This window comes from Episyrphus balteatus, chromosome 1, assembly GCF_945859705.1.
Source record: "Episyrphus balteatus chromosome 1, idEpiBalt1.1, whole genome shotgun sequence".
Lineage (NCBI taxonomy): Eukaryota > Metazoa > Arthropoda > Insecta > Diptera > Syrphidae > Episyrphus > Episyrphus balteatus.
This window is the reverse complement of record NC_079134.1, coordinates 41,818,197-41,834,324: the sequence shown is the minus strand read 5'-3', so window position 1 is coordinate 41,834,324 and position 16,128 is coordinate 41,818,197. Positions and strand designations below refer to the sequence as shown.

At 27.9% G+C, this 16,128-nt stretch overlaps 1 long non-coding RNA gene across 1 annotated transcript; it reads right to left on the bottom strand.

The window, feature by feature from the left end:
- Positions 1-1,060: 1,060 nt before the first annotated feature.
- Positions 1,061-1,561, bottom strand: LOC129907734 (uncharacterized). Its single transcript, XR_008771140.1, has 2 exons — positions 1,398-1,561; positions 1,061-1,327 (listed from the first exon to the last, which is right to left on the bottom strand). It is a non-coding gene; the product is annotated as an uncharacterized LOC129907734 (long non-coding RNA).
- Between the last annotated feature and the right edge of the window lie 14,567 nt (positions 1,562-16,128).

Sequence of the window (16,128 nt, the reverse complement as noted above, 5' to 3'; positions counted from 1 at the left end):
AGAAACCCGGAAAGTATAAGTGTCCCGTATTTTATAAATTGTCCCGTGATTGTCCGGTGATTGCCCCGTAATTGCACATTTTCTGATATTTTTAATCAAAATTTTAATAACGAGCACTTTGTACGGAAAACATGAAAAGAAGTGCATGGGAAATATAAGTTTTTCTAATTTTTCGGAAAAAAACATTTGCTCAATATTTTAAATGATTTAGTAAAATGCTAAAGCCATTTTAGTAATTTACTAAATCGAAAATCGGTCTGCTTTTTGACTTAGTAACTTATTAAAATGACTTTAGCATTTTACTAACTCGTTTATAATTATGCGCCATTACTTTTTAAAATTTTTCTTTAATTATTCAGTTCCAGCTTGTGTTTGTCAGGTTGAAAAGCTACACAGGAAAAGGTTTTTTTCTAACAATGAACATGTGAAAGAGTAACAAACCCAGCTAAATTTCTAAACTTTTAAGAACATGTTAAAAATTGAATTAAAGGTTACACAATTTCAAAATCATTTAAAATAAAATTAAAACCTTAAAATACAGCTCACACGATTTTGATTTAAAAAATATTTTTTTTTTTAGAAATTAGCAGTTTAAACAGTGTTCTTGATTTTTGACTTCCTCGTTAACGACTTAAATGATTTCAACCAAAATAATGCCATAAAATCGTTTAAGAAATCTTGATATCAAAATTAGGAAAAATTAAGTATCATTTTTTTTGAAGAATGAGTATTTTTAAAATGATCACACAAATTTTATATCTCTCCCGGGTTTCGCTCCTCGAAATAAGGTCCCCATAGATAGTATTGAAGCTATGAATGCACACATTTTGCATTGATTTTAATTCAAAATATTTTTAATTGTAATAAATAATTTATTTTTAAATTTCAAACTCAATTTTTTTTAATTGATATTTTTACATTGCTGCTGGTCAAAGTATCCAACAGCAATTTTATTTCTTTGTATAATTGCCTTTTAGTTTAAAAAATTTTATATAAGAATTTTTTTAGAGCTAAAAGAAATTTTAAAGGTCTACATCATTAAAACAATAAAACAACAATCTTAGAAAAATGTATCACAAGTAAGTACGTGTTATTTAGTGGAGCACTTTATTTTATTTTAATATACATATTTACAATAAAATTTCGTTGATTCGAAATAAAAAAAATCACATTTATTTTTTATTTTTAAACTTAAAAATAAGTTTTTTTTAGTAAAATTTAATTTCTTTTTAATCCTTTAGCATTTTGGAACCCACACATATTGTTTTCCTATTAAAATTGGCCTCAATGGGCAATTTCGTTGACGTTTGTGTCTTATATGCAGTGGCTATTTTAAAGAATAAAAATAAGTTTAAAGTTATTAAATTTGAATAAATAAATGAAAAATTTAAACTTACTGCATTGTAGCTGCTTTCAACTTCCTTAACATCAGAAATAGATTCGAGTTGATTGTTATCAACTACAAGGGCTGGTAAACTGCATGTTAGGGCAAAAAATAAAAAAGTAAATATTAATTTTATCAGCAACATATTGATTGAATGACTTTCAAGAACCAACTGATTTTTTGCATTTGTTAAAACGATTATTTAAGCAACAAAAAAAAAAAAACAAACTGAAACTCAGATTAATTATTATTTTTCGTTAAAATTATGAATCATTGGAAATTCCCAGATTTAACTTAAAATCAAAGATAATGTATACAAACCAGACGAGGCACGTAGGCAATTAGACAGCTGCTGATAAAACCCCATCAATACATCGCGTCACGACCCTAGAACAACAAGGTTCTAAGTACAAAGTACACCAAAGTTTGTTTGAATAAAAACGCTTCTAAATAATTGAATTCTTTCATTTAATTGATTTTTTTTTATAATTCTATAAGTTTGCTTTAAACAGTTTAAGTTTTAAATCTATTAAAATAACATTTTTAACCTCTTACTCTTAAAAAAATAGATAAAAAACAAGACACTTGTTAAAAGATCAAAAATAGAAAAAAAAGTGGTTGCCTGTAATGTCGGTTTACGGAGAATAATTTTACGTGATAACCTCATTCATAAGAAAACAGAGCAACTTTCTTGCTTAAAAATTCAGAAGATAATAAATCTTAAAGCAAATCAGTTTAGCTTAAGATTAAGACCTTACGTATTTATATCTGTACTGTATGTTTTGTAGAAAAACGGAATAACTTTTTGAATCCAATCAATGTACAAGAAGAGCCTATTATTTTAGCTATATATATTTACATCAACCATGTCTGTGCGACATCTACAAAAAGAGCTGGAATTTGTTGAACCCAATCAATTTTCATCATAATCAATTTTTTTTTCTTTCATTACCTTGAAGTCCAATTTCTTCTATGACAGCCTATAATAAATTTTATATTATCTAAAACCTTATTATTTGTGCTTTAATATGATCCTTCAATCATATATGTACGATGCCTACAAAAAAAAAGTAAGAATTCTTTAAAGCCAACCATGTCAAAATTTCAAAGTGAGATTACGGTACCTCTTACACTGGTGGCTGGTCATGGGCAACAAATCTCCACAAGTGTTTTGTGGTTTTTTTTGAAGTTTTTTAATTAAAGATTGTGTACCTTGTGATGAATGTACCGTTATGTGTTATACATCAAGAAAAGGTAATATTATCAGCATGCTTAGTAAAGTTAAATCAAATTTTTATCTGCTCCAGGTCAGAAGATATAACGTGTTAAAAAAAAAATAATTTTACCGTTATCTCAAAATTGTGACTACGAAATTGATTGAAATTTTTTACAAATAAAGTCCTGCATAATATCTATCTAGACTAAAGTATAAATTTCATTTCTTTATCTGTTAAAAAAAAGATAAAAATAAAACACGATTAAAAACGGTCAAACAACTTGTTTTTCCAGTTATTCAATCAAAAATCATTTTTTAATTTCAATTTTTTGGACATGTTTGAGATTTTTTGAAAGATCCGAAAAATTCAAAAAAATAAACACTTAAGAGTATCCCTAGAAAAGTAGGTGTTTTTCAAAAATTCATATTTCAAAACGCCATGATCTTTTTTATATTATCTTTCAAATGGCATTTTGGCAAAAAAATGTCCCCTACCTTAATCACCACTTTGTCAAAGGTCTACCAAATATTTTAGTTTTAAAAAACCGTTCATTAAAATTTTTTCAATACCTTTGCCAGCCTAACAATAAATTTATAAATATCGATTAAAAAAAATTCATTTAATTACAACGTCGCGTTTAGAAAAGAGCCACATTTTTGCAATTTCGTTTTACCCCTATTTGCCCTATTTTGGTATTCACCTTTAGGTTATTATCTTTCAAATAAGCCGTAGAAGATTTTTGTATCTCTAATAGTTTATTTTAAATTTTTAATTGAAATTTATGTCACACTGCTAAAAATTTCAGGCGGAACGGCAAAAAATTGCGTCACTTTTTCGTGGATGCTACCATGGTTCATCGATTTATAAGACTTTATCATGTTAAACAAAAACACTCGCGCCAGTTTCGAAAGGATCCTCTTAAAAGTCGCTTCTTAAAATACCTTCTTGAAAATAGTACGGGAAAGTTAGATTTTGTTAAATGGGGGTCTGGAAAAATATTCCGAATTGCATTTTGACTTCAGGGCTCAAAAGAGCATCAAGACACGAGTCTAAAACCACATTTTACACAATCGCACCTAGAGTTGGCCGCCATTTTGTTTTTGTTTTAATAAAAAATTTAGTTTTTCAAAACTAACTACAAACTAATTTTCAAAAAAAGCTTAAATACGCGAGTTATGTGAAAAACTAAAATTTTTATAAAAAAACAAAATGGCGGCCAAATGACTCTAGGTGCGATTGTGCAAAATGTGATTTTTGAGTCGTGTCTTGATGCTCTTTTGAGCCCTTAAGTCAAAATGCAATTTGGAATTTTTTCCCAGCAAAAGTCTAACATTCCCGTACTAAAACGAGACTCGGCTGTAAATGCATCAATCAACGAGCTTTTAAAGTCGATTCCAATTTAAAGGTTGCTTTTATGTTCCAATACACACATGTTTGAAAATTTGCGGTATTGCCTACATAATGTTAACATTTATGCAAAAAAAAAAAATCTGTTAAAAAAAAGCTTTTTCGATTAAAATGTTTCCGGCTTTAAAAATAATTTAAATAATCTTTCATTTGCCGTCCCGATGAACACAAACGTTGCATTGGTCAAAGGGCTGAATGCTTGAATGACTTTCATCGGACGGAAACGTAACAATGAATTTCACGACTGAATGGTGGATTGGTAGTAATCATTGCGATGGTTCTTTTTCTTCATTTATTATTTTTTTTTATTCAACAAATATACGTTTTATGTGTGTATTTTTGTATGAATGTGAAATTTGCAACAATATCGAATAAGAGAACAAAGGCTTTTATACCATTGGTCATTTTGTTATTTTTTTTTTTTATCTCAACAATTTAGCATAATTCACTTCACACACAATAATTCAAGAATGAATTTTTCATTTCCGGTTTATCAGAACAGATGGCTTGAATTGGAATCGATGTGACTTTTGTGTAAGTAAAAAAAAAAAAATATATATTTACGTGTAAATGACACTAAATGAATGCTGATTTTATTGGATTTTTTATAAAAACTTAATCAATCATGATGGAAAATTATTGAAAATCTAATGAACTGGTAAATAACAGCTGGCTTTGGAACAAAGTTGATAGTCTATTTCCTTTTAAAATTGCTGCTATAAAAATTTGTGAATGAAGTGAAAGGATCGGCAGGTGGCAGTGCATTAAAACCAAATTGCAGTTACTAAAATTTTAACGATTTTAAAATATAATATTTTTCAAAAATGTGGTGAGTCTCAGTCAGAGCCTACTCCTATAGTTAAGAAATTTTGTTTGCAAGATAGGAAATTTCTTACGTACGATACGTAGATACTAAATTCGTTTTTTCAACAATAAAAAAACAAAATCTTAAATAAAATTGATCTCCAAAAAAGTATGCAAATTGATTTATTTTATTAAGATTAACATAAAATAAGAAAAATTTTAAATAAATTTCTTATGCCATTTCGTAGCAGTTATTAATCAATGCTTAAACCAAAACTTTGAATGTCCCGTTTTAGTAAAATTTTATTTTCAAAAAAAAAAAAAAAATATTTTTTCTTTAATCCAAAATTCATCATTGGTTTATCATTGAGATTAAAAACACAGTCGGTACACGGATCCGCCCATCAAAGTGTGGCCAAAATGTTAAAAAAAACTTTAAATTTTCTAAAGAATGGCTCCTACGACTTTGATAAAAAAAATTCAAGTTTTAGTTTCTACACAAAAGTGTTTTTTTTTTTCAAAAATCGTTATAAACGGTAAATCCCATGGAATCGTTTTTTTAATATGAAACCCAAACGATTTGCTCAATTTCAATGAAACTTTTTAAATAGATACACTTATATAGTTTTTCTATAAATCAAAAATAAAATTTGGAAAAACAAATATTTTTTGGATTAAAAAAAAAATTTTTTTTTGAAAAACAATGTTATCAAAAACGGGACATTGATCTTTTTGAAATTTTGTTTATTAATTGCTACAAAATAGTATTTCAACTTTATTTTCAATTTTTTTTTCAAAAAAATTACTTAGGTATTAAAAGTAGTTACAAAAATTAATTTAAAAAAAAAAAACGGTACTAACGATTTTTAAATTCTTTTTTCTAAAGATGCATTTTAATAAAAGGAGTCAAATTTCATACTTTTTTTGGACTTCAAATTCATTCATATTTTTATGACCAGTGCCAATAATTTTTGAAAATAAAAAAATTATTAGCAGCATATGGGTGGTGGGAAAATTTAGGATAAATGGTATATGAAAGGGGAAAAATAAATAAAAATTGGGGGAAAGGGGTGGGTGGGCGAAAAAGTGGGGTGGGTGTCAAAAATCATGTTTTTTTTACCATTTCTGTCAAAATTAGACGTCCTATCGAAAAAAGTTAAACGCAAAAGTTGTAGGTAGTATAAATGTCTACAACTTTTACTCAAACAATTTTTTTCTATAACCTCAAAAATATTGAAAAAAATGCAAAAATACGATTTTTTGATTTTTTATTTTTATATTTTACAAAAATAGTTGGATTTTTACAAAACTTGGTTAAAAATTACTTTGTTATGTTTTCATCTATTAAAAATGTTCTTTGAGCAAAAAATTAATTTTTGGATTTTTGAAATCGAACAAGGCATTCGATTTTTTCTGCCCTGTTCGATTTCACTAGTCAAAAAGTTTTTTTTTTTTATAGAAATCAAAGTATATTTTTCTAATGGTTTTTTGTGCGCTGAGCTCGAATCTGAAGTCAGAAAAATTCTATCACATCACGTTTTTGACATATGACCATGCCAAAAATCAGAAAAATAGTGTTTGGAACGTTCAAAATTCAATATCTCAAAAACTTTGCACGTTAGAGCTATTCTAGTACCTATACTTGATTCAAATTAAAAAGGTCAATGACCATTAGAAAAGTATAATTTGGTTTCTATGGAAAATTATTTCTCGTCAATATTACTGTCATTTACGGAAAAATCAATCTAAAAAATCGTTTTTTTCTTGTTTTTTTTTTCAATTTTTCTCAATGTTTTCTAAAACAAAAGTATTGTTTTTCCAAACAATCTTTAAAAAACGGTTTTAAGCTAAATAATTGCATTTCAAACTTTTCAAAAATTTAAAATTTTTTCGGTAACTTTTTTGATTGAAAAATAGGCTATTTTTTTCAAATTAAATTCGTCAAAAATTAACTTTTTGCTCAAAAAACATTTTTAATAGATAGAAAACATAACAAAGTAATTTTTAACCAAGTTTTGTTAAAATCCAACTATTTTTGTAAAAGATAAAAATAAAAAATCAAAAAATCGTATTTTTTTCAATATTTTTGAGGTTAAAGAAAAAAATTGTTTGAGTAAAAGTTGTAGACATTTATACTACCTACAACTTTTGCATTTGACTTTTTTCGATAGGACGTCTAATTTTGACAGAAATTGTAAAAAAACCATGATTTTTGACACCCACCCCACTTTTTCGCCCACCCACCCCCTTTCCCCCAATTTTTTTGTGGGCAATTTATTTTTCCCCTTACATATACCATTTATCCTAAATTTTCCCACCACCCTTATGCTGCTAATAATTTGTTCAACTTTTGCCTTCTGAAAACCGGATTGGCACTGGTCTATATTTACAAAATTGGGATATGAAGTATAAAAATTTTAGAAACTTGCAGGTCGAGGATTTTTCCAAACAGCAACACCTTCGTTATTATTTTTTTTTGTTCGCATTTTTTTGATTTTGAAAGCTCACTTTTAAGCTTAATTTTATTAACAAAATCTTTAATGTTTCAAAAAGTGTTTGAGTCACAAAAATTTTCAAAACACACATAAATAAATATCTCCACTGGCATAAGCAATCCAGAAGTGCACTTTTTAAACTTAAAAATGGAAATAAAAATGACTGAGAACAAGGAGAGTAACAAAATTAAGTTTTGCGCAGTAAATAAGCACTAATTACACGGTGTAACACTCAAAAAATACGCGGGCGGAGACCTATCAGGTTTTGTAGAGCTAGTCGCACTGAATACGAAACGGTATTTAAAAATCCCCTAACACCCCCAAAATCTGGAGTTACGGGCAAAAAACGGTTTTTTGGACCTTCGCCCATTGAAAAAATTCTAGCTTCGACAATTTTTTACCCATTTTCGATTTTTTTACAGTTTCTGATAGAAGATAAATATACCTTTTTAACAATGTATAAAACATGTAACTCGGTTAAACCACTTAGAATTTATAAGATGTCAAAGTTCAAAAATTCAATTTTTTTTGTCATTTGCCCAACTTCGGCATCAATTTAAAGTATATGTTTTCAAAACAACATGCTATTTAAAAAATATATTCTAAAACTATATCTATTTTCCAATTGATCGAAGTATTTTTTATGAAAATCACTTCAATATTGGCTTAGAAAAAAAAAATTTTCGATTTCAACCCAGATACAGAAATTCGAACTTTTAGGTATAGAACAAAAATGTTGTTTCGGCACGTAGTAGGATAAGTTGGGCGCCAGGATTTGATGAAGGGTTTTTGTAGAGGAGCTGAATACAAACATTTTTTTCTTTGGGAGGGGGGTCTATCTCCCCCCGTTTAGGTGGGAGGGGCATTTTTCTAAAAAAAATTATCAAAATAAAAAAAAATTATTAAAAAACAACGGCAACACTTACAGTAATAAATGATACCATTTCCAAAAGGCAAAATTGTGCATTTGATTCTAATTTTTAAATCAATATAATATTACCAATAGTTTTTGAAATAATCGATTTCAAAGTTAAAAATAGGGGAACAAATTTTTTTTAAAACTCATTTTATACTATTTTTGTCCAGACTGTGAATTTTAGTAAATAAGTTACTTAGACAGAAAATTGCCTCAATTAATTCCTTATCGAACAGTGAAAACTATATGTTTCTATGTCTTCTAGTTTTTGAGAAAATTGAAAAATAAAAAAAAATAAAAACAAAAAATATTTTGAAAAAAGAAAAATCTGATAAAATAATTTTTCAATTTTCCCAAAAACTAGAAGACATAGAAACATATAGTTTTCACGGTTCGATAAGGAATCAATTGAGGCAGTTTTCTGTCTAAGTAATTTATTTACTAAAATTCGCAGTCTGGACAAAAATAGTATAAAATGAGTTTTAAAAAAAATTTGTTCCCCTATTTTTAACTTTGAAATCGATTATTTCAAAAACTATTGGTAATATTATATTGATTTAAAAATTAGAATCAAATGCACAATTTTGCCTTTTGGAAATGGTATCATTTATTACTGTAAGTGTTGCCGTTGTTTTTTAATAATTTTTTTTTATTTTGATAATTTTTTTTAGAAAAATGCCCCTCCCACCTAAACGGGGGGAGATAGACCCCCCTCCCAAAGAAAAAAATGTTTGTATTCAGCTCCTCTACAAAAACCCTTCATCAAATCCTGGCGCCCAACTTATCCTACTACGTGCCGAAACAACATTTTTGTTCTATACCTAAAAGTTCGAATTTCTGTATCTGGGTTGAAATCGAAAATTTTTTTTTTCTAAGCCAATATTGAAGTGATTTTCATAAAAAATACTTCGATCAATTGGGAAATAGATATAGTTTTAGAATATATTTTTTAAATAGCATGTTGTTTTGAAAACATATACTTTAAATTGATGCCGAAGTTGGGCAAATGACAAAAAAAATTGAATTTTTGAACTTTGACATCTTATAAATTCTAAGTGGTTTAACCGAGTTACATGTTTTATACATTGTTAAAAAGGTATATTTATCTTCTATCAGAAACTGTAAAAAAATCGAAAATGGGTAAAAAATTGTCGAAGCTAGAATTTTTTCAATGGGCGAAGGTCCAAAAAACCGTTTTTTTGCCCGTAACTCCAGATTTTGGGGGTGTTAGGGGATTTTTAAATACCGTTTCGTATTCAGTGCGACTAGCTCTACAAAACCTGATAGGTCTCCGCCCGCGTATATTTTAAAACCTCATTTTTGTAACACCGTGTTATAGCTACAATATTGGACATCAAACAAATTATTATTTTGTTATTTTCATTCGCTAACTTCAGTCTTATTTTAGCGGAATTTAGAAAAACAATGAAACAGTTAAGGCTGTAAGAATGAAGTTCATGGAGTATTTTGTTCTTTTTCGTCGGCTACAGGTCTGATTTGAATATGTATATATTTTTTAGCTAGTTCTCGATCGACGTTTCGATTGTGGTTACAATCTTCTTCAGGATCTAAGAGAAATATTTTTCTTGAAAAACAACACTTCAGAAAAAGATAAATATTTTTCTTAGATCCTGAAGAAGATTGTAACCACAATCGAAACGTCGATCGAGAACTAGGTAAAAAATATATATTCAAATCAGACCTGTAGCCGACGAAAAAGAACAAAATATTTTAATAAAGAAAGGTCACGGAATAAGGAAGAAGTTCATGGAGTTTAAAAGCAATTTAACAGCTAAAAGCTAATCATTTCAGATTTTCTCCGCTGACTTATTTTAGCGAAAAATTGAATAACTCAGAAACCATGGATCTGTAATTTGTTTTTTTTTTTTGTATTGTTTTATTATTTGTTAAAACAAAAATCTTATGAATATCTACTTCGTTTGGAGGTCTCAAAACCACTTAAAGATAGGTATGTTTTGCAATTTTAAAAACAAATTTCATATTATCTTAAAGTTTTCATTCAATTTCTGAACTTTTTAAAAGCTTTTGTATTCTAAGCAACGTTTAACATAAAAGCAAGTACGTGCGAACAGTCGTGAATTTATTTTATTACAAATGTAGGACCTTATTTGACAAAGGGTACTTGTTCAAATCAAAACCATTTGATTCCTTTTTGAGAAAAATTAATCTTTCCATTTTGGACATTTGGCAAGTTCTGTTAATTTTAGTACCTTATTAATGAATAATTTAGTACTAAACAAATTTAAAAATCCCCCTATATGGATTCTGGAATGTTGACATTTGGGAAATCCTTGAACTAAATTGCTTCAGTGTTTTTGGTAGTAGCTTTAGATAGAGACGGACAGACAAGCAAATAGAATTTTTTGTATCAGTTCTTTTTTACGGTGTTTTTGGCTATCCAAAGTTAAGCAGTCAAATTTTTTACAAAGTTAACGGTCAAACATTTTTGTGACATTTTTTTTATCCTTCGTCCATATTGCAAATGACAGCTTGTTTTATTATAATGCCTATTTTTCCTGTACTTAAATGGAGAAGAAGAACTTGTCAGACGATAGGAGTAATAAACGTCTTAACAAAATTTGTGTTATTGTTATTTCTACCCCACCAAAAAATAAGAACAAAAATTCCTCAAACTAGAAATACCAAAAAAACCCATTTTAATATCAAATAACAACCTGACAAATTCTTAACATCAAAACACTCACACAAACAAAATGAATATAGAAGATATTTAAATATCAAAATAGCGTGTCAAAAGTCAAGTCTGAAGATATTGTTATTTATTTACCAATCAATATTTACCCTAGTTATTGTCCCTTAAAGACCTCAATCACGTGCTTAAAGTAATGCAAATACCTTTCCTTATAGCCTGACATAACAAAAAAGCTTCTACACCATAGAAAACCATCATCTCCATTCCTCTACGATGCTATACCGCACTATCTTATCTATCAATGAAATCGTGTACGAAATTATTTCTATTATTAGTTCACAACTTGCGCTCTTTGCAGTTTGTTCTCCTGTATAAACAAAATATTGTCTCTAAACATGCAACTGCACAAAAAAACGTAAGAACAAAAAAAAAAAAAACTAATAAAACTTTATAAACCTCACCCCAGGGTGAATTGACTACAAACTAGGGCGCATGGCACTTGTTTTAACAAACCTTCCCTTAACCCACACCTGTCAGTCTGTCACCTGTTTCTTTTAGTCAATTTTTGTGCCATTTTAATTGTATTTTCTCTCTGTTTACGAACATTTTAAGAGAAATTTGTTTTGGTGTTGTAAAGAGAACCGTGAAAATCTCTGAGTTGACATAGCAAAAAGCTTCCCCTAAAGTTGGCTTTTATTAAAATGCATTTTTACAACCCCCAATTCTCTTTAAATACAAAGATAAGAGAATGAAAAACCCCCCAATTTTGTACAAGGGTGTTGGGAATTTATGCATTTGTGAGTTTTTCATTTCAGAGGAAAATTCGTTGTCGTCGTTTGGTCAAAAATATTTTCTCTGTGTTTACTGTCTCGTGTCTTGTTGTTTTTATAATAATTTTATTTAATTAATTAAATCGTTTTTTTTTTATGAACTCTTCGTGACCAAAAGTGCTATTTGTATATTTTAAATTGCAAACAATTACAAAAAACACCATTTAAATGAAATATTTGTAATGAAAAGAAAAAAAAAAGCAATACAAAACTAACATCTTTGATATAACCTCAAAAAAAAATATGTAAATCCTTAAGGACAATAAAAATGTATTCCAATTTTGTAATAAAAATATACAAAATTTCGTAAATAATTTTTTTCGAAATATAAAAAAATTTAAAGTGTTCTTAAATAAATGTTTGTTTGGTAAAAATTGAAGTGAAATTTTGTAATTTTTGTGTTTTTTCTGTTGGAAAAATCGAAAATATACGAAACAAAAATCTGTGTGAAAATGGGTGGGTTGGGTTTGTGTCGTGCTGTCATCATTGGTATGTTTTGACAGTTCACTCTTTTGTGTTCTCTATTTTGTGATGCGCTCTCTTTTGGCAAGTTATTGAAATGTCAAAATAGATTTTGAATTTGATTCTGATTAGAAAACATGATTTCGAAATGATAATATTGGTGCGGATTACTTAAAGCAGATTGCCATACTTTTTGAAAAGTTTGTTTCTTTGTTAAAAAAAATCAAATCAAAGTTAAAAAAAAAGAAATTTTGAACAATCGTTAGCATACAGCTCCGGTATTCTGAAATAAAAAATTGGTTATTATTTTTTTTCCAATTTTTAAGTTAAAAAAAAAGTTTTTTAAACGGAAAGGAAAAATAATTTCCTATAATTTTTGTCATTTGAAATGAGATAATTTGCGAAATTATCTTATTTGGGCTGTAGTTTGAATTGAATTGACATTGAATTGAACATAACGGTTTCTAGAGTAATAAATCATACTCCCAAAATCACTCTTCAAAAAGTATGAAACAAGAAAATATCGTTAATTTTGTGGAAAATTATTTTTTCGTAGTTTTTTTTTTTTGATATATTTTGAAAAAAAAAAAAAAAATAAAATACAATTTTTCTAAATCAAAAAAAAAAAAAAAAAAATTATTTTTTTCTTAAAAAAAAGAGGTTGTCTGTAAAGCCGATTTACGGACGATGATTTTACGTGATAACGTCGTCAGAAAACAGGTTGTGTGCTTTTGTTTAAAATGAGTCAATTGAAGCGTTTACTTATTTTAAACAATCATAATTTACAAGAAAAAGCTAAAAAAAATACCTTTTTTTTTTCTCATTATATTAATTTTTTTATTTTAAAAGCTTATAAAAAAAATTATGCAATTTAAAAGCAAGTTATTTCTTTTTAAGAATAAAACAATTTTTAAATTTTTACAATGCGCAAAAAGTATAAAAATAATTTATGGAAAACAATCATTTTCATCAAAAAAAGCAAAAAAAAACATGAATTTTTACCTTCTCACGTCATTAATTCCATTTTTTTCCCTAACAACCTATACAAAATTTTATACCATCTGAAAGCTTATTGTCTTAGCTCAAAACATATATATCGATCAGGTCTATGAGACATCTACAAAAAGAGCTAGAATTTTTTTTTCACTCGATCAAATTTTATTAAAAAAGCAAAAAAAAAACATTTATTTTTATGTTCTCAGGCTATGGAATCAATTTTTTTGTTTGACAACCTATAAAAAATATATACCATGTGAAAGCTTATTATTTCACCTTTTATATGACGTATCAATCTCATTTCAAAGATGCCTACAAGAGAAGTTAGAATTTTTTAAAGTCAATCATGTCGAATTTCCAGACTGAGATTACGGTACTTCCCACACTGGTAGCTGTTCGGGGGGCAACAGATCTCCACTGGTGTTTTGAGGTTTTTCGCAAGTTTCTTGATCTAACATTGTGTAGCTTTTAGTTAGTCTACCGTTATGTGTTATATAACAAATGAAAGGTAATTGTATCAGAATGCTCATAAAAGTTTAATAAAATTTCTATCTGCTCTTGGTCAAAAGTTATAAGCTATTGAAATTTAAAATTTTATTTTACCGTTATCTCAAAATTGTGTTTACGAAAATGATTGAAACTAAAAATAAAAAACGATGAATATCGGTTAAAAACGGTCAAAAAACGTGTTTTTTAAAAACTTGTTTCTTCCGTTATTCAGTCAAACCCCACTAAACGATTTTTGCACATTTATGCATAAGGCCAAAACCTACATGTCCTATAAGTTTGAGATTTTTTGAACGCTCCAAAAAAAGCTTAAAATCAAAAAATACCCAAAAATAACCCCTAAAAAACAAGGTGTTTTTCAAAGATTCATATTTCGAAAACGTTATAGCTTAGTTTCAAAATTTTTTAGAATTTTTTCTTTAATGCAGTTATTCTTAAATTAATCTCATCTATCTATAGCAAACAAAAATCAATTCTCTACGACTTCGAGTTTAGATTTTAGCCCAAATTTCATCTTTCCGTTTTACCCCTGTTTACCCTATTAAATGACGGAATTTTTAAAAATCCTTCATTTGGATTAAGCTTTAGATCATTATCTTTCAAATAAGCTATAGAAGATTTTTGTATCTCTAATAGTTTATTTTTAATTTTGAATTGAAATTTTTTGCCGCATTGCGAAAGTGCGAGAGTGTAACGTTAGAAAATGGCGTCACTTTTTTTGTGGTGGCTGCCATGGTTCATCGATTTATAAGACGTTATCACGTCAAAAAAAAAAAAATTGTTAAGGCAAAATGCACGACTAAGTTGCACAAACTTTCTTCTGTGGGAAAAGTTGTTTAAAATATTAAAGCTTTTTTGTGTAAAAATTCATTCAAGAATATTTACAATTTCATTAGAAAATTAGCAAAAACTTAAAAAAAAAAAAATATAAAATTTTATTTATTTATCTGAAATGTTTTAAATACCAAGTCAAGTATGCAATTTAATTTCTTAACAGAGATTTTTACGCTTTGTTTTATTGTTGAAATGGTTTAAAAAAATATTCTTTTATTTACAAAAATGCTAAACAAAATCAAAAAAAACTTATAATTCATCGGCACAAAAAACCAAATTTTTCAAAAAAAAAAAACAATTTTTTTTTACCCAAATAAAAATATTTTTTTTATTAAATTGAAGTTACTAGAAGGTTTTCGTACAAAAAAATTTCGTTGAAATCGGTTAAGTCGTTATAAACGAAAGTCGGAGACTAATAAAATAATAAAACGGTTCTATAACAGATGCCTTTATAACAGTTTAAAAAATATTATTTATTTCAAAAAATATCGCATAATCTGCCATGGTTCACGTATTTTTTTAATCAAAATCATTAGAGCCACTTTTTGAGAAAAACAACCATTTCAATTTTGATCATATAGCAAGTAGGTTCCGTTAATTTTGCTCATAAAAATATTTCAACTTCTCCAATAATTCACCCACCAAGAGAATTCAAAATTATCTAGAGCCGTTTTTTAAAAAAGCTAGGTAATAAAATGTATTTTATTTAAAAGATTAAGATTTAAATTTTGGTATAATTAATTTTATTAATCAACATCTAGAACAAAAATTAAAAAAAAAAAAAGAGTGTGTGTACACATGTACACGCGACTGAAGTTATACTTCTCATTCAGTATATGTAAATGAATTTCATTTGATATTTTTAATTTCTATTATTAAAGTAATTTATCCACACGTCGTTTTTTTACATTTTTATCAAGTGAACAATAAATTAATTCTTTCATCCTCCTTGCGACCATGTAGTTTTCAATTTATTCTGTGAAATTTACTCATGTTGTGCGGTTCAGAACGTACGGTATATGCTTAACGAAAGTAAATGAATTGCGCATAAAATGTGCGATATGGTAATTTTATGAGAATTGTGTGCGCTTCTTCAGCACTAGTAGTAGCAATATGGAACTTGCAGGGTTGCTACAAAGCTCAAAAGTGAGCTGAGCTCAGCTCACAGCTCAGCTCAAATTTTGAGCTAGCTCACTTTTGAGCTATGTACCATAGCTCCAGCTCATTTGAGCTGAGCTGAAAGTGAGCTGAGCTGATGGTTGAGCTGAGCTGTTGGGTGAGCTGAGCTGTCGGTGAGCTGAGCTGAGCTGTTGGGTGAGCTAAGGTAAAGTGAGCTGAGCTGAGCTGTGATGGGTGAGAGGATACATTGATTTTTATTTGGAAAGTATAATGAAATTTGAAGATATTTTAAACTTTTATAAAACACCATAGCTTAAGATGTTTGGTTCTAGTTATTAACGGAATTATTTTAACACATGGATATTTTTATAAATAAAACAGATAATTTTTCGTGATCTTTTCTCTTGGTTTTTTCAATAGTAAATATATTTCTATTTTTTTAGTAAAATATTTCTTTTTTTATCATAAAAAAAATTCCGGTAC